Consider the following 22,711-nt stretch of genomic DNA (forward strand, 5'->3'; position numbering starts at 1 on the left):
TTTAATAAATTGAGAAGATGATGATTTTGGTTGTATTACATTACCTAGATTCTAATGCCATGTTTCACTGACATTTTTTGTTGCTTTGCTTGACATCACATACAGTACTGAAGAGAAGTCTGCAAATTAGGTGAGAGGGACACCTGTGTCCACCTCTGCTAAGTGCTTCTGCTCCTAGTACTATGTGCCAATTGCTAGTGCTAAGTAGATGGCCCTAAAGAAGGAGGTTGCTGCCAAAATAGTTGCCAGTGAGGAGGAGAAGTAGCTGGTTGCTACCACTGGCATCAAACCTGCATCCTTTTTCAGGAAACATGTTATACCTGCTGCACTGCCCTCTGGGCATAAAGAGGCTGAGAGAATCATTCCTGCATCAATGGCATCACAATTACCACCAATAAAATCTTAGGTCATGTCTCTCAGTACTGCAGTAACTATAACAATGGAGATCAGTGAGTCTGAAATAGAATTTTGTTAGCCAGAAACTGATTAATGGCAGGAAAGTCAGCAACAGGAGACACGGTCAGCAGAGGATATTCTGGATGTAGGAGTGCAAGAGGAGGTTGAGGTATCTGCTGACAAGATGTTTCCCTATCTGCTTCATGATCTCCAGCAAGAAAAAGAAAAAGCACTCCACCATCTTCTCCAAGACTCTCTTTAGCTTATATGAACATGGATTGAACCCACGCTCTGCCTGAGAAACAATGGAAAAGGAAGCTTCCTGAAAGCCTTGCAAGTGAGGACAATGAGTCAGTGATCCTCACTGTGGAGAGTGGCACGCAGGAAGCATGGTTTACCTCTATTCAACCTGCTCAGAGGCATATGGTTCCACTAACCCCACTGCCTCCCATATTTTCAAGACCCCTGAAACCTGTAGCTGCCACCACCACCCCAACCACAGTTGCAGCACACCCTAAAGAAAGACCAAAATCAAAACAACCTAGCTTTACTTCCAGTTCTTCAGGCTTTAACACAGTAAAAATGCTCTTCTCCCCAGTTTGGAAATCCTTTATACTTAGCTATCATGAGGATAACATTGCAATATGCTCTGTGTGCTACAAGAAATCTCCTTGTGGTAAGAAGGATGGGCACTACAGTCCCAAAGGCCAACTGTTCAATTTGAAAAAACATCAATTATGCTGGAAGAGCACCTCAAAAATATAGCTTCTGATGGTGCAACAGAACTACCACATGAAATGATGGAAGAAGGCTGTGAGAAGGAAGAAAAAGAGGATTTCTGTAGTAGCATTGCACAAAGCAGCCCTGTTAGCCCCTCCTATATTATTCAATCCTCAGCTATTGCCACCTGTGTATGGCACAAGGCATAGCGGGGCACAATGACTTACACCCTAAAGCACCAGGCAATATAACCTCAGCTGGTCCCAATGGATACCTTGTGGCAGGAGTACCACAATAAAAACACGTTAATATAAAGGCTATGTTTTTCAAGGAGTCACCATACCACAGGGACCATGAAAAAGTCCTTTCCACAAAGGGAAGCTGACTAAAATGGTAGCACTAGATCGCCTTTCCTTTTCTTTTGTGGAAATATTAGGCGTTCTGGAATTTGTGGAGGCCCTCTACCCAAAAAAGAATGTTGTGCTGTGCACTGCATCATAAAGTGCTGCAATTGGTTAGCAACGCTATGAAACAGACCATTGTTCACAGCATTCACCTAATGACAGACATGTGGACTAGCTGCCAAGCAACGGATTACATGTGCATCTCTGCACATTGGTCTCTTTTCGAGCAGTTAAGTAAAAGCTAGCTGCTTGTCTCACCACTAATTACGTTTTTGAGGGCATTCAGTGGCATGCTGTTTGCCATGGAGAAATCGCACACAGCTGCCAACATCTTTAACAAGTTAAAAATCAAGGTCTATGACTGGCTTAACACAAGACACCTTACAATTGGATTTGTCGCCACTGACATAGGCAGCAATATACTCAAAGTCATGGCTCACAGTGGATATTTCAGAGTCCTATGTTTAGCTCATTGTATCAACCTAATTGTGCAGGACTTTCTAAAAAAAAATAAGTGGTAGTCACCAAAATACTGGTCATCTGCCCCTGAATATGCCATCATTTCAGTCATTTATTCAAAGCCCAGAAGCAGTTGAGGATTATTCATCATGCTAACAAACTACCTGTAGAAGGCTTATACGGGAGGTGCTACCACTTTGGAACTCAACCTACTTGATGATGCAATTCCTGTTTGAACTGTAGGCCTAATAACAATTATGTTATTCAAAGGAGAGAGGATGCAACTAGCAAAACCATGACAATAGACATTGACAAATGGGGGCCTGGGGAATGCCTAATACTGATGCTACTTCCTATCAAGATTACAATATGGGAAGTCAGCAAGATGTAAGGTATCATAAGCCAAGCAATCCTGCAGTTGCATGTGCCACAGGATACCATGAACAAGGTGGAACAAACATTTACCATTGTGAAAAAGAAGGAGGAGCTTCTTTGTTGGATTGCTTAATCCTTAAATTGAAAACTAATGAAAGTCTTCAAAAATAGATTCTTTCCTTCAAAGACTCCATCTGTGCCACAATAATGGATCCACAACACAAAAAAGCTCTAGCCGTTTGAATTTCTTTTACTGAAATGGATGTCTTAGTTTACATTACTTGGATTGTGAGCAAAGTAAGTGTCAAGAAGAGGAAAAACGGCAAATTTGAGGCCAGGATAGAAGTTCTTAAGTGTAGCCTTCAATCTAAATGCAAGGTGGTGCTGTTGGCTTGCTGTCTCTACAGAAGAAGTGAACACCATTGCCATCTACTCCAAAACCCACAGGGAGAACTGTTTCAGTTCACTGCCAGCCTCGGCAAAGGGTTGGGTTCATTCAGCATGACTTGAGTTAAGTGCAGAGGCACAGGTAAATCAGGTACAGCAAGTGGCACCACTAATTTCAATTCATAAGATGGGCCAAGAATACCTGATGATCCAACAGAGGTGTACCTGGATCAAGATATGGGTGTGGGAAGAAGACACAGTCTCCAGAGCTCAGCAGACTGGCAATAAATAATCTTGCATGTCTGGTAGAATGTGTTTTGGAGCATGTTTTTAGTGTAGCTGGTGAAGTTGTCGCAATAAGAAAGACCAGCTTCTCACACAAAAATGTAGAAATAATGGTGATGATCAAAAGGAACAAATAATTAATTCCAAAAGTATCTACTGCTCCTGATACAAACAAGAATGAAGAGGGTAATTGGTCAGACATCTCAAGTTTGGTCAGTCGTTATCTTTTGGATGACACCCCTGAGATTGAAGATGAACTCTACTTCCCAGACTAATTTGCCAAAACTTACATAAAGGAGGGCTGGTTAAAAAATATATCTAATTTATATTTGATGTGCCGATTACACCACGTCTTGTAAATAATGATCTGGCATGGAGTTGACTTGTGTTCATGGCACAGATAGTCAATCAAGGAGGACAAAGCAAATATTTGACCACAGTTAGCTAAGCGGTGAGAGCTGAGAAAGACTAATTCAAACTTTAATTCATCACTAGACTTTGGCGTTCATTTCGAACATGGCGTTTTGGCCCGCCATATAAAGAACAGGTTGATGGCCGCCAGCGGCAGCCATCACCCACCGCCAGGCTGCCTGGCGGCGGGAGAAAACACCATGCAGCCGGGGTTTTTTCCAGGAGGCTGGCAGTCGATGAAAAGACCGCCAGCCCGAACTGTTCGAAATGAGGGCCTTTAACTTTAAAATTAGCAAATGTTGACTGTCTGATGTAATAGAAGCCCCTTCATTTACAAAAAGGAAGTTAGAGAACACGAATATATCTGCCACCCCTATCTTTTGTTTCATTCTCTTGCTGAGCTTCTGGTAAAATTTTAGACTGTCCTATATTTCATATCACTTTCATAGAGAAGACGCACACACACAAAGGTAAGACACAACTCTTGAAATAGGTACCTTACTTGCACCAACAGTATTTTCAAATAAGCTATTCATGATGTGGAAGCTGGGAGGGTCTAATAAACTAAACTTGTTGATATATTATTTGGATGGAAAATTCTTAATCAGTGTTCACATTTTATGGGACATATACTTAGTTATCTTATGTCCATCATCTCTAGGTTCTTCTGAGACCAGTCAGTTTATTTACTGAGACTAAACTAATTCTCATTTTTTTTTACATTTTACATTTCAACACTACAGGTCTATCTCATTTGGATGAAATCTGAGCAACAGCAGGAAAAAGGACCATTGCCCATCTACTTCACTAGAAAACAGGAGGATTCAAAGAGGCTTAGAGAGAGGTGAGTTAATTAGGAAAATGCTGAGTAGTGGCTCAAACTCTAATTAAGTGGTTTACTTGAGGTGAACAACTTAATTAGTTGGGAGCCTGGGCAGATGCCCAGGCTCCCAACTTACCTAAACTGAGACTCCAACCAATTTCAGCCCTTGCAGACCCAGCTGCACGCTGTGTGAGCAACTGCTGATACAGCCTTCTAGTGCTCTTTCCTTTATTTCACTCTTATTTCTCTCCCTTTCTTGTCCTTTTTTCCGTGTGCATTTCTCTCTGTTGTGCCTTTTTGCTTTCTATGCATTTGTCGCAATCTGTTTTGTGCTTTTCTGCTCTTGCATTTCTCATTCTCTCTTCTGCCTTTTACTTTTGCATTTTCACTCTCTCTTTTGTGCTTTTATGCTTTCTGTGCAATTATTACTCTCTTTTTGTGCCGTTCTGCTCTTGCATTTCTCACTCTCTCTTTTACACTTTTTTGCTTTTCTGTTGCACCTCTTGTGCCTCTGAGCCTGCTTCAGGTCCCCTTTTCTCTCTCATTGCTGCTCCCACCACTGTTTCCTGCTTACCCCCTCACACCCCCCATAAACTACATGCTCTCCTGTGTGCTTTTCCTACCTGTTCTTCTAGACTTTGGTAGCCCTATCCATTGCATTCTCACACCCTTCACTCCTCCCAGGACCTACTTAATGGCAGAAGCCAAGCAGATGCACAGTGAATGCATCCAGAGAGTGCACCACTGTTGTGGCAAAGACACGCCAAAGGCAAGCCTGTCTATGCCGATCCACACCATGACCACACCCAGCACTAAAAATCCTGGTTCTACACCCCCACAGCTTCACTACTGCCAACCTCCATACCTTGAACCCCAGTCACCCTAGGGAACTTTGTTGCCACACCTGCCATCACACCATGATAGGTCCTTTCATCTCCACCCACTGCAACTTCACTGGCTGCCAAAGCATGCCCATTAACTCACCAACCAAACACAGCACAGACCTCCCACCACACTACATCGGCACCCCACCATCAGCTCGCATGCATCCTCCTCAACAAACACGTGCTCACTGTGCAAACACACCACCGAGTTCTGGGACCTTATCTCCACACTTCAACCCACATTCACTTTTTCACGCAGAGAATTGGCTCAACCCCTCATCCACCCCAACATTGCCACAGCAGTGCTTGACAGATACAAAATCCCCCACCAGGACCACATTAACAGACCCGGATGAAGAATTGCCATCACCCACAAAGAGACCATCCAGTGCACCATCACCATGGTCTACTCAACCCCATTCATGGAACACCTTAACTTCCGGCGCCAAACTAACAAAAAGTCAACTATCAGAGGCACCATCATCAACCGGCTCCCTAGACTGTGCCCCAACTTCTGCAACCCCTTCGCCAACTTCATCGCACACCTCACCATTGACTCCAATAACTTCATAATCCTCGTTGACTTTAATTTTCACCATGAGGCTCATCCCTCAGCCCCACCCTCTTCAATACCTACATGACTCCCTTGGCCAATATCCTCAGATCCCACAGATTCAACATCATATCATATGCAGATGATACTCAACTCAACCTCTCCTTCACCACTACCTGAACCAGCTTCCACAAGTGCATGATGACTGTCAGCAACTGGATGAGAGACAACTGCCTGCAGCTTTAGACTTTCAAAACTGAAGTACTGATGTTCTGCAACAACACCACTCCCTGGAATGCTTCCTGGTGTCTTGCGGAACAAGGGTCAGAACCCTTCCTGCCGCTCCATGCCAGAAACCTTGGCATCATCCTTGACAGAAAACTGGACATGAAATCCCAGATCAACATAGTTTCCTCTGTCTGCTTCTACATTCTGTGCATGCTATGAAAAATCTTGAAGTGGTTCCCCCTGAACATTTGACACACCATCACACAAGCCCTTCTCACTAGCAGACTGGACTATGGCAATGCTCTTTACTCTGGGATCGCTGTACACCTCCACCACAGACTACAAACCATTCAGAACAGCACAGTCAGGCTCACCCATGACTTCCCCATAAGGAACCACATCACCCCTCACGTCAAAGAACTCCACTGGCTCCCAGTACAGAAGAGATGCCCCGCACAACCTAGGACTAGCCTACATCAACCACCAGCTGAACGTCCACCAACCAGCCAAACAATTAGGCTTCTCCTAACCTCTTGCTTGCCTACACTCCCCACATCACCAGAAGTAGAAACAATGGCTCTCTTTCTCCTACCTTCCAATGAAAACATGGAATCACCTCCTGTTGCAGACCCAAACCTCTTCTTCTCTACTGGAATTTCTAAAAGAGCACTCAAACCTAGCTATTTGACAGAGTCCCTCGGACCCTGCAAGGACCTGAATGCCCTCTCAGGTGATTAGTTGGGTTATACAAATCAACTGATTGATTGATTGAGGTCTGCATGAGTGGACACAACAAAATACAGTTATTGTTAGAGTAATAAGCCAGGTATATGCGGCTGGTTGTCTGTGTTAGGGGTACAAGATTGATTCTTCTCACTTCTTAGTTAATGGCACACTGAAACAGAAAGAAGAATGCTTCATAGCGCTCTAGCTTTGCTGATCAGCCCTGCACCCATGTCAGCCAAGGCAAGAAAAATAAAGATGTACTTCCCATTTGTGTACAGTACAATTTCCTAACTATATTTATTTTATGCAACTGTGGGTCCTCCCTATGTTTCATTCTTCAAGGTTACTAGATCACTTAGGAGTCTGGTAGCTGCAGAAATGTTTTCATTTGGGAAGTGAACTATCGTCTCCCTCCAGATGTCATCAGTTCACCTGTGTCCAATCCCCCTACCCATCCATTCATGAAACTTCCAACCCTCTTTCACTCAGCCGTGTGATCAGTGAAGTTGTGTGTTAATTTCCACCATAAACCTATCTCAAAGTTGGTGGGCTGTTAAAGTAGGTAGTTGCCAAAATTTAAACATTTGCCCACAACACACCTCCTATCCAGGCTCCATATAGACATAATAGTGCAGAGACTTAATTAAATCAATGTTTTTGTACAATGTATGCCCAATGGATTCTACTGAAGTAACATTCTCCTGAGTACTGATTTCTGAGACTTAGGGGCTTCATTATGCTTATTGTTGTAAATGACTAAACACGATGATGCTAGAAGAACCTTGTTTTTCCTGTGATGTCTTTCCCAATAATGTTAGACCAAAATCACCATCATTACAAAGGCCCTTTGAAAAGTCATGCAGTGAGGTATGGGCCAATTGTGAGAGGTAGCAGAATGGACTTAATCTTCATAGGTAAGAAAGAAGTCCATGAAAAGGATAGAATGTTGTTTTGGTATATGTTGATAGACTCCATTAGCTGTCACTAGTTACAGAGGGTATAACAAGGGCATTGAGAAAATGGTTTAAAATTATTAATGATGGTAGGATTGGTGCAGCACAGACTAATCAAGCCATAAAGGATGAGAGGCTTGCTTGGTCATATGCAGTTTTGTGTTTTGGCCTTGGAATGTACACTGTTTGACAATTCCATTTGGACAGGTGTAGGAAAGTACCATCTTTCTTGGCATGTTACCCCCAATTTCTGCCAGTTTGTCACTATATTTTGCCTGTCACACTGGGACCCTGCTGGTCAGGACCCCAGTGCTCATAGTTTGTGACCTAATATGTGTGTTGTCAGTAGTGCTTAACTGTGTCACTGAAGTTCTGCTAACCAGAACTTCAGTGCTTATGCTCTCTCTGCTTTAAAATTAGTCATTATAGATTAGTGACTTCATATTTCAATTCCAATTGGCACAGTGGACCCCTTTATAAGTCCCTAGTATATGGTACCTAGGTACCCAGCGCATTGGGGTTCCAGGAGATCTTTATGGGCTGCAGACTTTCTTTTGCCATCCATAAGGAGCTCAGACAAACCCTTCTTTAAGACTGCCACTGCTGCCTGCGAGAAATTGTGCACACACTATATCACAGCCATTTTCACTGCACTTAAGTAACTTATAAGTCATCTATATGTCTTATCTTCATTTACTGAAGGCTAGGTGCAAAGTTACTAAGTGTGAGGGCACCCTTGCCCTAGCAAAGGTGCTCCCACACTGTCCAGGGCCAATTCCCCGGACTTCGTGAGTGCGGGGATACCATTAAACACGTGCACTACATATAGGTCAATACCTTTATGTAGCTTCACAATGGCAATTTCAAATATGGCCATGTAAGGTGTCTGAGATCACATCTGGTATTAGGGGTCCAATCCCATGCATCCTGGGGGCTCTCTGAGTTTTGCACTGCAGCTACAGCTGCTGCCACCTCCCAGACAGGGTTCTGCCCTCCTGGGGTCTGAGCAGCTCATTCCCAACAAAGCAGAACATAGCATTTCCTTTGTGAGGAGGGTATTACACCCTCTCCCTTTGGAAATAGGTGTTACAGGCTTGGGACGAGTAGCCTCCTAGAGCCTCTGGAAATGCTTTGAAGGGCACAGATGGTGCCCTCCTTGCATAAGCCAGTCTAACCCATTTAAGGGACCCCCAGTCGAAACTGGACAAAGGAAAGGGGAGTGACCACTCCCCTGTCCATCACCACCCCAGGGGTGGTGCCCAGAGCTTCTCCAGTGTGTCCCTGGTGTTAGCCATCTTGTTTTCCAAGGCATGGGACATTCAGGAGATCTCTGAGTGGCCAGTACCAGCGGGTGATGTCAGAGACCCCTCCTGATAGGTGCATACCTGGGTAGGTAGTCAATCCCCCTCTCAGGGCTATTTAGGGTCTGTCCTGTGGGTTCCTCTTCAGATTCAGCTTGCAAGACACCTCCAGGAATCCTCTGCATCCTCTGCTTCAGCTTCTGATTGTTGAATCAACTGCAGACTGCTCCAGGAACCGCTGTAACTGCAACAAGGTATACAGGACGCATCCTGTGACCTGCAACTTCAGCTCCAGCCAGCATTTGCAACAGTTTCCAAGGTGTGCGTGCTCTGAGGACTCCCTGTCTTCATCCTGCACCAGAAGAACCGAAGCAGTCTCTCATGGAGTGACGGAGTCACTTCCCTGCTCCTGCAGGCACCTTCCAAGAGTGACTAGTTCTTTGGGACTCCTCTCCCGATGACGAGCATGCTCCCTGGAACACAGGTGGTGGACCAACACGACCCAGACTGTCCTAAGGTCCAGCTGGCCAAGTTTGGTGGAGGTAAAAGCTTGACTTCCTGGTTTGCAACAGTACCCCTGTGCACAGCGTCATCTCCATCTCCTTGGGGTCCTGTGCACTTCTTCCAAGAATTCTTTGTGCACAGTGTAGCCCAGGTCCCCAGCACTCCATCCTGGTATGCACAATTCGCTGAGTTGTTCTCCGGCTTCATGGGACTTTTTTTTGTTGTGCTGCACCAACCACAATTTGCACCTTCTTTGTCCCCGTGTCCTGGGACTCCCATGGGCACTGCCTGGTCATCTGTGGGCTCTCTCCAGTGTTGGGAGCCCCCTCTGCCTCCTCAATCCAAGTTGAGGCCCCCATGTCCCTCCTGGGTCCAGAGAGCACCATTTTGATGCAAACAGCGACCTTGCTTGAACCAAGGCTTGTTGGACTAATCCAGCAACGCAAACAGCCTGCATCCATCTTCTCGATGTGGGGCATCTCCTGCACCACGCAGGAACCCACAGCCATCTTCTTTGGCGCTCTTCTGCAGACTTCTTCTAACCGGAGAATCCTCTTTTGCACATTCTTTTAAGTTGGCTGTGACTCCTGTTCTTCCTGTAACCTTCTGTGACTTCTGGACTTGGTCTCTCTCCACAGGTCTTCAGGTCCAGCAACCAACCATTTGTTGCTTGCAGTCTTGCTTGGTTCTTGCAATAACTCTTATCACGACTTGTAGTGTAACCTGATGAAACTTGAAGCACTTTACTCCTACTTTCCTGGGCTCTGGGGTGGGGTATTTTACTTACCTTTGGTGTTTTCTTACACTCCCAGTACCCCACTACAAACTACACTTGCCTAGGGGGGAATTTGTGATTCACATTCCACTTCCTTAGTATATGGTTTGTGTTTCCCCTAGGCCTATTGCATTCTATTATATTTTCTACTGTTTGAACTATTCTATGACTATTTACTTACCTAATTTTGGTCTCTAGTGTTTATATTGTGTACAATACTTACCTCCTGAAGAAGTATTGCCTCTAAGATATTTTTGGCCTTGTGTCACTAAAATAAATTACCGTTATTGTTGGTAACACTGAGTATTGTCTTTCATTGTGTATAAGTACTGTATAACTATAGTGGGATTGCAGGAGCTTTGTATGTCTCCTAGTTTAGCCTAAGCTGCTCTGCTACTGCTACCTGTAGACAGACTAAGCTGCTAGAACACTGCCTACATTTCACTAACAAGGGATAACTGGACCTGGTATAAGGTGTAAGTACCTTGGGTACCCACTACAAATCAGGCCAGCCTCCTACAACAGGTACCCAGGACAACTTCTCGTCATCACATAGATAATGGATCAAGACTGATTTGCACATGGCTGGGTCCAAACTGGAGTGGTGCGCAAAATACTTGATGGATTAAAACCAGATGTGTGACTAGGGGGTGAATGTTTGATTGGTTCCACATTCAATTAATCATTGTGTTTGTTTGATTTTGTCAACCTAAGTGCGCCAGGTCTGCCCAGACGTGATTCCTGGGCTCACTATGCCACTGGATTGAAGCTAGCATGACTCATGAAGGATTGGTATCCTGAACTTGATCCCAGCAAGCCTGTTTCTGTTTACGGGAGTACCTGGCCTGGCAGTGTGGGTTGGACTGTTCCTATGGGGAACAGGGTCAAAACTGAGTTGTCTGGGTCCAAACTGGGGCTGCGTGGAGAGTACAAGAATTGATGGAATAAACCCAGATCTCTGACTGGTGATGAATGTTTGATTGGTTCCACATTCCGTCCGTCATTGTTTATGTTCAATTTTGTCACCCTAAGTGTGCCAGGTATGCCCAGACATGGGTGCTTGGCAAACTATGCCTTTGAATTCAAGCTAACCTTGCTGATGAAGGGTGATACAGTGAAAAAGGTCCCAGGATGCTTGTTTCCATTCCTGGGAGAACAGTTTGGGGCTGGGCTGCTCCCATGGGAACAGGCTCGAGACTGATTTCCATGTGACTGGGTCAAAACTGGAGTGGAGTGGTGCACAAAATAATTGATGGATTAAACCCAGATCTGTTACTAGGGAGGAATGTTTGATTGGTTCGACATTCTGCTCATCATTATGTTTGTTTGATTTTGTCAACCTAAGTGTGCCAGGTATGCCCAGCCATGGGTCTTGGCCCAACTATGTCATTGGATTTAAGTTAGCCTGGCTGATGAAGGGTGATACCCTGATGAAAATGGTCCTATGATGCTTATTTCTAGTCTGGGGAGATCCTGACCCAGCAAATTGGGCGTGGCTGCTCCTAGGAGGAACAGGGTTAAGACTAAAGTGGAGTGGTTAGCAAGAGAATTGATGAATTAAACCCAAATCTGTGACTAGGGGTGAATGTTTGATTATTTCTACATTCCATATTTTGTTTGTTGGATTTTGTTGCCCTAAGTGTACCAGGTATGCCCAGACGTGGTACCTGGGCTCACTATGCCACCGGATTGAATCTAGCTTGGCTGATGAAGGGTGATGTCCTGAAACCGGTTTCATGATGCTTGTTTCTGGTCCAGGGAGAACCTGGCCTAGCAGTTTGGGATGGTCTGTTCATGGGGGGAACAGAGTCTAGATTGATTTGAATATGGCTGGGTTCAAGCTGGGGTGGTGTGGTGAGTAAAATAATTGATGGATTAAACCCAGATCTGTGACTGTGGGTAAATGTTTGAATGGTTCTACATTCCGTCCATCATTGTGTTTGTACATTTGTAATGGACATATTAATTTGTGGTTGAAGCACTCATCATGTTACTGTACAGTTCCACCTAAATTATGTGTGTTTCTGCGATTGTGATTGGAGAATGCATGTGTGTTTATTTTGGCAAGATATGTCAATGAAATGCACATATGCATTACACAGATGACCAGGCACTTTACATTTTTATGTGATCATGTGTTTGTAATATGCTGCACACGCCAATGGGACATGAGACCTTCATACATCTCTGACATGTTTGCAGTTCACCATTGAGTATTGTGTTACATTCGGTGTAAAACCATCTGTAGGATGTCATAGTGTTTGTGCTACATTGGAATGGGTTTTTGGGTGAATGTTTTTTTCATTTGTCACTTTCAATATTTGGGTAGATTCTTGCAATACGTTTGCGGACATTCCTATTTGTGATTGTTGAGACTTTTTGTATAGGTGTCCATTGCCATGTAGTCAGTCAGTCACTAATTGGTGGGTGCTACTTATGTCTCAGGGTCTGTTATGATCAATAGCATACTTCAACACTACACACTTCTACATTGTGTATCAGTATGGTAGTGTTTATAAAGATTTTGGGGCATGCATGAGTTCAGTGTTGCTATACAGCTACAAGTTCAAGGGTAACAGGAATGCCCATGACTTACCTTCTGTTCCGGCGGCGAAAGGGTTGATTTCTATCCTGGACATGGCCCAGGGGCAATGGGAGGACAGGTACCAGTTGATTCATGGTGACAGGATTCATGGAAAGCTTTCAAAAGGTGGGTTTTGTGTTTATACAGCTCCAATCTGCCAGCTCAAATGTGGAGGTTTTGCTGCCATAGTTGCGTTGGAAGGACTACACATTGTGATTTGCTCGGCTGTAAGAGCTCCACTGCCAGCTGCTTTAACTGTCGATGCGAGGAATGAATCTTGCGGTGACGGGGGACTGCCAGCAGTCTTTCACCTATGCTCCAGCTGACATCTAATTAGGGTGGGCCAACCGTCAAGACGGAGGGCGGTTTTACCATCAAAAAGTAAATGGCAGAACAGTTAACACCAATATCTAAATCAGGCCCTTTGTCTTGGTCCAGTGTGACCAGATATCCTTGGTTGGCGCTTTATGCTTTTTGGCACTATTCTACAGTTTATTAATAAAAAATGCAATATCCCCAATCCTAATAATTGGATTTGTGGCATTTTAGTCTTGTTTTATTTACTAAAATCAACTCTATTTTTCTAACTCACTCATGGTGTGTTTTCACTGTGTTATTGATTGAAGTGTTGCACAAAAACCTTACACACTGCCTCTAAGTAAAGTCTGGCTGCTCTGTTCCAAGCTTCCACGGAGTTGAGCACAGGTTAATTTGAGATTTTCTTGTGTCTTTTCCGGACAATGATTATGGTTGCTGCTTGACCAGGGCTTACATTCCAGTCACCAACTAGCCAACCATTCAAAGTTATAATGATTTTTTTCTTCACAATTGAGGGCATGGTTACAATTGGATCTGAAAAGCAATGAAGGGATGGGGGGGAATGTAAATGACAATTATCCTGACATGCTGCAGTTTCCCAACATGATGGAATATGGAATGACATGTTGTTGGGGCCCATAATGATTATCTCTGTACCTATATTATTGACTGTTTGCTCAATAAGGTCTTCTGCCAACCTGCATATCATGAATACTTAAGTCTGTGTTTTCTTTCATGTCACCCACCATCTTCTGTTAGCAACACAGGAGAAGAAAAAATAAAAAGAGGGTTAAGGAAACAGTTACTAAGCAAAGTGTGTGGAAAATAGCTACAGCCATGAGGAAGTCAGCTGTGGAAAATGATGAAATATAAAAGAAAACAGTGAACAAGAAGGCAAGTACTGTGGTAAAAGTAAACACACTAAGGTAGATAAGGCAAAGATGGAGAAAATAAAAAATATAGCAAGCCACAATGCATACTATTTGAAAAGTGAGAAATATTAAACGCGACATACAAGTAGCACCAGCAGGATTGGATGCAGTGCTTTTGCCTGGCCCATGGGAGAAGGTGGGGTTGATGGTAGTGGGCTTTTTTGAAGCAAGAAAAGATTTTAAAAAATGATCAAATAGTTATCAGGAGATATTCTTTCAAAAAGGGCATTGTTACAGGCAAACAAGTCTACTATCTGACTAAGAAGCCCTTTCCCACCCTTCAGTTCAACCCTAAAAATAAAATACGTCTCTCTTACAGTTTCCTACAAATGGTTTGGAAAGTCAGTCTGTCTTCGTGTACCACACTACACAGAAACGAGGTGGAGCTATGTACAGGGGAAGGGGAAATGTTTTTGACTCTTTCAAAAAAAGGGATAGGTAAAGATAGCCAAAGACAGGAGGAAATCAGATGCGGAAATAGGAATAAACAAACACAAAGAACTATGCAGTGTTAATGAGCATTAAATGAAGGAAAGTTGGGGAAATGGTGCTGAAGGCTTGCTAGGTGGGAATACTTGAAAGTATGAAATAATTAATAAAAATGATGACTTACAAGCACAACCAGAAATGGCTTTTAATGCTGGGGCATCTCCTGCAGCACCATCAACCTGGGACCCAGCTAAGCTGCTAATGGTCTTCCTTCATTTGATCTGCTGCTTGGGTCTCTTTGGTTCTTTGGAAATGATGAAGGATAAAAAAAAAATAATGATTAGTTTAGTAGTACTCTCCAAAGAGTTCTTGACCATCATAACCACACCTGACCGGCCTGCTTTTGCTTGTCCTGGAATGACGTCTGGCAAATACTTTCATCAGCTTCTTTTTACAGAGATAGTTGGTGGCTGGAAATCTACTCCTGCCCCAACCTTGCAGGTTTGTAACAAACCTCTGGATGCACCACTCAAGACCATACTTAAGGGACTCACTGCAATTGGTACTCAACTCATTGTCCTTGGTACACAAATCACAGACCTCACCCAGGATGTGAAAACCATCACAACTGATATGGGACTATTCTACTTTAGGGTAGCTGCCTTAGATCTGCACCTTTAAGCTACAAAGAAAAGGTTACAGAACTGGATTCTGCACAACTGGACATATGGGGCATTCAACAAAAAATTATCAATCTAGAAAACGGTGCTTATTGCAACAACCTCAGGTTCTATGGAATTTCCAGAGAAGACGGAGTACTCAGATACACTTGGCTTCCTGCTTGACCTCATCCCTAGGGTGACTGTACTCTCTTTCAACCCCCCACTGGAAATTCAGAGGGAGGACAGGATTTGAGCCTGTTGTTCATCTTCAGAGGTGGGAAATAAGCCCTGGCCCATCGTTGCCTGTTTTTTTGTGCCACACTCACAGCAGCCAGATCCTTACGGAGGCACCCAAGCATTGACCGTACACTATTGAGTGCACAGCCTTATACTGCAGTGGATTTCTCTCAAGAAGAAAATGATAAACAGATGGCATTCCTTGCCCATGACCCCAGCTGAGGAAATGGTCTCCAAGAACCAGCTATGATGTGGATCACAATAGACAGCCACTAGAGAGACTTTCATGACCTTGCTGATCTGGCTTGATTCCTGGAAACACGGGAAGACTCTATCATGGACACTACCCACCTTCTGATTCAAAAGGCACAAATGCAATGGGACCTGATTCTCTACACCATGGATGCCAGAATAACCGTTCCCCATTGGAAACACCGGGAGAGGTACAGGATGTCATGGACATTAGAAGCATTGACCCACTGTGATGACTTAGGAAGATACCGATCACTTCTTCAGCACTCTCCCTCTCACAATAAGAGCTCTTCCCTGCTCCCATGACTTCTCCATGAACATTACTAGCCTGAATCCATTGCCTCCAAGTCAGATGGGTATACCAACCCTGACTGGGGTGGGGGGTATTTTTGCTTCTGCTCTGATGTTTGCCTTGGTTGAGATTTTAGTGATTGCTGTTATTTTTCCTATTCTCTGCTCTATGGCCTTCTGGTCCCCCCTCTCTTGTCTTGACTTCCCATCCCTTTTCACAGCCCCTCACTTGCCCACTCCCACTCTCCATTCACATTTTCTTTTTTCTTCTCTTCCCCCACCTACGCTGTACTACCTCACCTTTATTAAGATGGGAAACTTCTTGAATTTGATATTCCTGTCAACATATTATCATTGTGTAGGCTATTGTTCTTACTTTTGTTTATGATGTTTTTCTTGCTTACTTTTGATATGCCTGAGCTAACAGCACCTCCAGTCCTCTGTCTAACCCTCATCCCATTCATTTGTCATTCATTCAATTGCCCGGATTGCCATTTCCCCTCTTGCATCACTGTGAAACTGCTGATATTTCGAACCTGCACTGCCCATGTGCCACTGCTCAGCTTGTTTCCCTTTTACTTCAGACTTGGCCTCAGCACCCACAGACCTCCTCCTATTCACCATCCCAATACCCCATGGTGGCCTCAGGCCCCCTTGGGAATTCCAAAATGCCTTTAGTAGAAAAGGTTAGAGTGCATACCTCCTTTGTTTTTATGCATGCTACAATACCTCCAGACCATGCACCCTCTGATTTTGTTCCTCCCTGTGCCCTTCTTTTGGGGCCTCTTCATTTCCCTTCACTCACTCATTTACTTCGATCCCCACTCCCACACACTCCCACTGCCACTGACCCTGCTTGAACTTCCCACAACAGCCTCGTAGACATGGGAAAATCTGTTCCCCATGTTCTCTTCTAGGTCATACTAGCTCTTGCTCCCCTTCTCCTCTGTCTGTTACACTCAGTAACATGGTACTCTGGCCTCTCATCATCATTTACCTCAATGTAAGCAGGTTGGACCATTTTGAGAAGCATAAACATATATTGTCCTATCTTGTCTCACAGAAGATAGACATTGATCTTTTACAAGAGACCCACCTTTCTCTCAAAGAGGACGTAAAATGTAAAAGGGGCTGAGTGGCGAAGTCTATTTACAGCTGCAAATCATCTTTAACTCCTGCCCTACCTCTGCCACAGAAATTGTCACCACCCTCCATGAAGAGTGGCATGACTATCATCATTCACAAGGCCCTACCATTCACAGTCTACCAAACATTGGTCGACGATGATGGTTGTTATACTCTTGCAAAACTTTGCATTGGTTCTAGGATAATCAGCGTGGGGTTAGTCTATGCCCCTACTAGTCCCAAACTCACATTTCTACTTTGTCTCTATCGGCACTGACTGAACGCTATTCTTTAAACGCTGTGTATGGAGGTATTGGAACCTAACACCTGACAACATATTGGACCACAAAAGCCACATTGACAAATCTAATGATGCAGATAGAGCCTTTCTATGGGACCTTTGCAATGACTACAGACTTTTTGATGCTTGGTGCCTCTTCCACCCAACAGACAAAGAAAACTTTTTTCTGCTGTCCACGGTTACTTCTAGTATCTCACCAGGTCTTGCCGACTATCGAGGACTGAATCTTTCTCAAGGGTTTCCTCTGAGACAATGCCCCAGTCCTCCCAGATATAGACTTGAGTGTCCAGGTACCCATGCGTAAACCAATGATGCTTTAAAGTGGCCTGCAAGAGATCTCCTCAGGAGAAGAAGCACTGGTAACCCCACATGACTACATACCTAAAAGATAGTAAAGGATATGTTAAGTCAGCCCAAGATCTATGGACTACAGCCAAAGCCACTCAATGTGGTCAACTGATGAGGAACGAGGCATTGGCTAACAAGCAAAGGACACCACAATAGCTTGCTTTAGAGCAAGATATCAAAATATACACTTTAGCATATGCTGCGAAACCCACTGCACCCTCTAGATCTGCACTGCAAAAGGCCAAAATGTGACTTAATTTGTTCTTTACCTCTAAAGTAGAATTTGTGCTGTTCAAGCTCAAGGCACGCCACTATGAACAAGGAGAGAAACTGAGGAGACTGTTGGCTGTTCAGCTCTGGTAGAGAGAAGTTGTCACGACTATCCCTGACACCAAAGATAACTTTGGTTGCACGATCCAAGACCTATAACACATTGCTGACACCTTTGGAGCATTCTATACTTCCTTATGAAGCTCAGAACACAGTGGAAACAATGCCAGGACCAACACTGTTCTCACTAATATCAATCTGCTCAGCTTTAATGATGATGGCAGACCCCTGCTCAAACGGGAAATCACTAAGAAGAAGGTGGCCCAGGCCACTACCAACCTTCCATACAGTAAAGTCCCTGATAAGTATGGATTTCTGGGAGAATTTTTTCTCTGTTTTAGAGTGAATGCTTCATGCTACCTTCTTAGAGGCAGAACAACTTGACCTACCTCATATAGGACTAATAAAGTGGTGATTAAGGGTCTACCAAAACTGGCACTAAACCACTACTCTGCAGATGCTCCTGCCTAATCTCCCTCCTGAATTCTGCATCCAAATCCTGGTGAGCATTCTCTCCACCCAACTCAAATGGGTTGTTCCAAGCATTATCCATGATACAGAGGAGGATTCATGCCTGAAAGATCCTCCTGTAATCATATTCTCAGCTTAGCCTTCCTGTATGGCCTTCTAAACACTCCCCAGAGGCTATGGTCGATGCCAAGAAGGCAATAAACTACATAAAATGGGGTAATCTCTTAAAGTACTTCACTGAATGGACTGAGGGGCAGCTTCATCTACAACAGCATTGGCTCTACACCGAACGAACACCTCTTATATAAAGTGGAGTCACGTCAGACTATCATCCTGGGCAAGAACACAAGCAGTTAGGATGATGGTAGCCCTCCGCTTTACATACATTCTTAGAATTTTAACTCTTCTTGTTCATACCCCCACACTATGAGCAATAGACAAAGATATCAAATCCTTCATCTGCTGCAGTACGAAACCCCAATTGTCCTTCTTTAAACTGCTAGCCCATAAAAAAACTCCACCCATTCCAGGCTCGCTGGAAAATGTCCATGACCCATAGAGTTCCTGGGTTGGACATCCTCGACTGCCACAAGACACCCTCTACACTGACAATTAATCCCATGGTGCAAACAATGGTGAAGGTCTGGAACTACTCCCACAAATTTCTCACTAGCCCTGCCTTGCTATACTAACAGGTCTACTTATGGAACAATGTGGCTATCCGGATATGCAGTCACCCACTTAGATAGAGGAACTGGGTGGCAGTGGGGATAAGGATGCTGGATTACATTGTTGCAGATGGGGAGATTAAACTCTTTGCTATCCTATGGCAGGAATTTCTCTTGCTGCCTCACAGTTTTTGGCATTCCTACAGTTTAAAACATCGTCTACTAGCTGCTTGGGGGCCAGATCATGGACTATACCAGTCTTGCCCATATGATACTTTCTGGGCATCTGGGGAACCTATAATGTCTGTATTTTACAATCTCCTGGGCCAGCAACTTAATTCCCGCCCACTCCTGTGTCTCTCCTCTGCATATCCTTGCCACCTACCTTTCGAGAACAATACAGTGAAGATGACTGGTAAGAGATGATTTCAGACTTAGACCAAGAGGTATATGAGTCCAGAGTGAAGTTCTGCCTCTTTTAAACAATTCAGAATTGGTACTGGACCCCCTGGAAACTTGTGACTGTAGAAGCCCTACTTGACTCATGATGTTGAAGATGCATAGAGCCAAACTGCAACACAATGAACATGTTATGAGATTGTCCTGCTCTCTCCTGCTTCTGGTACCTCATAGGCAACACCCTTGATCTCATTTTAGCCTTACCCTCTCCCCTTCCATGGCCTATGATCATGCTACACGACTCTGGTGTTTTGTCTGACCTCACAACCCATTTGCAATGGCTACTGACAAAGCCTTTTACCATGGGCAAACTTTGCATTTTATGTCATTGGAACTCGCAACATATACCCACACATGATGAATCATTGGTTGAGATGTACAAGGTAGCGCTTTAAGATCAAATCATTTACTGTCTACAAGACAAAGCTGACCTTTTTGAAGCTAGTTGGTTTCCCTTCGTGAACCTTGATACTGACACTCATGTATTCCCTATCACCTGACTCCATGAAAGATTTTAATTCTTCCTTGCTCACATATGTCATGACCACCCCCCCAGTTAGCATAGTAGCTTCCCCTTATACCATATTCATGCCCCTTCCCCAGCAGTGAGGGAAACCAATCAAGAAATTTGCCACTGTCTACTTTCTCAGTGATGTCCCAGATCACCCCCTTCTCACCTTGCCCCACCCCCATTTTTCCCACTTGGTTCACTCCTTTAGACTTTACCGGTTCTTCATGACCCTTGTTTTTCCTGAAAGGATGCCAGCCGGCCCTGTACCCCCACTGGGTCATGTGCCCAGACATATTCATGCGTACCCTGACCCTTCTTTAATTCAGTGTAAACCAACATGATATTCTGTGTATTGTACCTCATATTGTTGAAACATTTTCCTCAGGTCGAGTTGTGGGCCTCATGACCAGTTCCAAAAGGGAGGTAGATCATATTGAATTGTATTGTATGGTATTTAATGTATGGTTGCAATGTCAGCATTTCTTTGAAGCTGTTGGTTCCAGATTTGTCAGCACCTTCTCTAGATTTGGCATCATACCTTCAGGCATACACTGTATTTTCTCGAGTGTTTTCGGAGCATTCCCTATTGCTTTTTCATTCGTTGATGGATTTCTGCTGTTTCTATTCCTCATTTGCAATGGCTGCCCATTCTCATCAAGGAGGACTGATGGCACTTCCATCAACCCAACTGTGTCGTGAACGCATGATGCAGTACTTTGGAGCACTGCTCCTCGAAGAGCTGGAGTGCAACTGGTCTCTGCCATTCAGACCGGTTTTGAACTGTGTGCAGCCTGTCCTTCACTGCTTGTGGTGTCCTTTCGAGCATGCACCGGAAGTATCTCTTGCTACGCAGCTCATACTTTTTTTGAATGGTGATCTGTTGGTAATCTTGCTGAGTGCTCATTACCAGACATGCACATTCCAATTGCATTTGCTGCAGGAAGCTTCCTATGAGTCGCCCTTTGAGGATCAAGTGGCTCTTGGTGCTACAACACCTGGCAATGCACTGGATGCTGCCGCCTCAACTGGAGCTGAGGCAATAGAACATGAGTGTCTCTCAACTTCCTTGTCAATGAATTGCTTACGTTAATATCTGCCGAAGTGGGTTCATTCTTAGATTCTATTAATATTGATGAAATTAGTCACTCTCAAAGAACCATGATTATTGCTGACATATCAAGATTTTGACCCATTTTAATTGAGAAGTTTTTAAATTCTAAATTGACCATTTTTAATTTGGCCAGCTTTTGTCTGTTTGCTTGCCAACATAGACATTTCATTGTATTCATTTTGTAGACTTGATTTTAAAGTTCTAGATGTAGAAATGACAGTTTTGCTTCAGGGTTTATTAAGGACTGCTACACTTTTAACTGTCAATGGGGAGGCTGTTGTGAGGTTACTTTAATTATCACACAGTGATGGTATTTTAGCTGAGGCCTGCAGCATGTGCCCTTTTAATCTGAGGCATGCATTTTTTATTCTTCCATTATTTTGGTTAAAGCCTTCTCTTAGTGGAGATGTTTATGTTGCTTTATCAGCTTGTCCTTTTGTACAGAATTTTGTTAATCTGTTCTCTGCACAACATTTTCATTTTGTGCTTCAGTCAATGCTGAACATGATAAGTTACGAGCTATTGCAAGCACAAACGTTCATCATGTCCTCAATTCTCAGAAATATACATCAAGGGCAGTTTTCTCAGAACACCAGATGTTTTATTATAAAACACCTCACTGTCCCTTACACGATAGAGGGGAATTCCAACTAGTTGCCATTGTATCCTGCACACCTCCTTTGAAGTATCTGCTAAGACCTGACACAGTCTCTCTCTCCGACGCAGTACACCAACTTCTTTACCTACAATCACAGATATGGAGGATGAGAATCTCACCAAGGGCTGATGGGCAGATTGGGGCTTATACTGCTATGCTCTTGGGAATGAATATTAGTAGTGTAGGTAGGGATTTTAGAACAATCATTGTGACAGCATGGTGGGACTTTACCTATGTTTCACTTTCCCTGTCACTGCCTTGCTTTTATTATGTTTTCTCATCCGCATAATCTCAATACATACCTTTTTACATAGAATGCAGTTGATTCAATAAAAACTTATTGAGCCTAGTCCTGTACCCATTTTTCCTTTGTGTGTGTGAGACATATGTGACTGAGAGAAAGAGGTAATATTTGTTCCACCACAATTTCCCCGAGAAATCCTGATGTCATGCGAAGGGCTGCCACAAATCACCTTTTACTCTTGGGTACTGGTGAGGTGGTGCTAGCTGGCCGACAGCTGTCACATGGTGCAGGGTCAGGCTCATTCCCCCATGCTTGGTGGTGCTGCTGCTGGCCAAATTCAGCAATCTTGTTACTATAATGAGAGTCTCTATGACACCTTAGGGCATGAGTTATAGTTACTTGTGATAACTCTAACTATAACAAGTGAATCTCTATGGCTTTGATTGTTTCTAAAAAAAAAAAATATATATATATATATATATATATATATATATATATATATATATATACATATATGTGATGTCTAGGGGATGGACACCACAGGACATAGCAGGAGTTGGCCCTGGTGGTGCCGTCCCTAAGGCCAATTTTGACTC

This window comes from Pleurodeles waltl, chromosome 5 (genome assembly GCF_031143425.1).
Source record: "Pleurodeles waltl isolate 20211129_DDA chromosome 5, aPleWal1.hap1.20221129, whole genome shotgun sequence".
NCBI lineage: Eukaryota > Metazoa > Chordata > Amphibia > Caudata > Salamandridae > Pleurodeles > Pleurodeles waltl.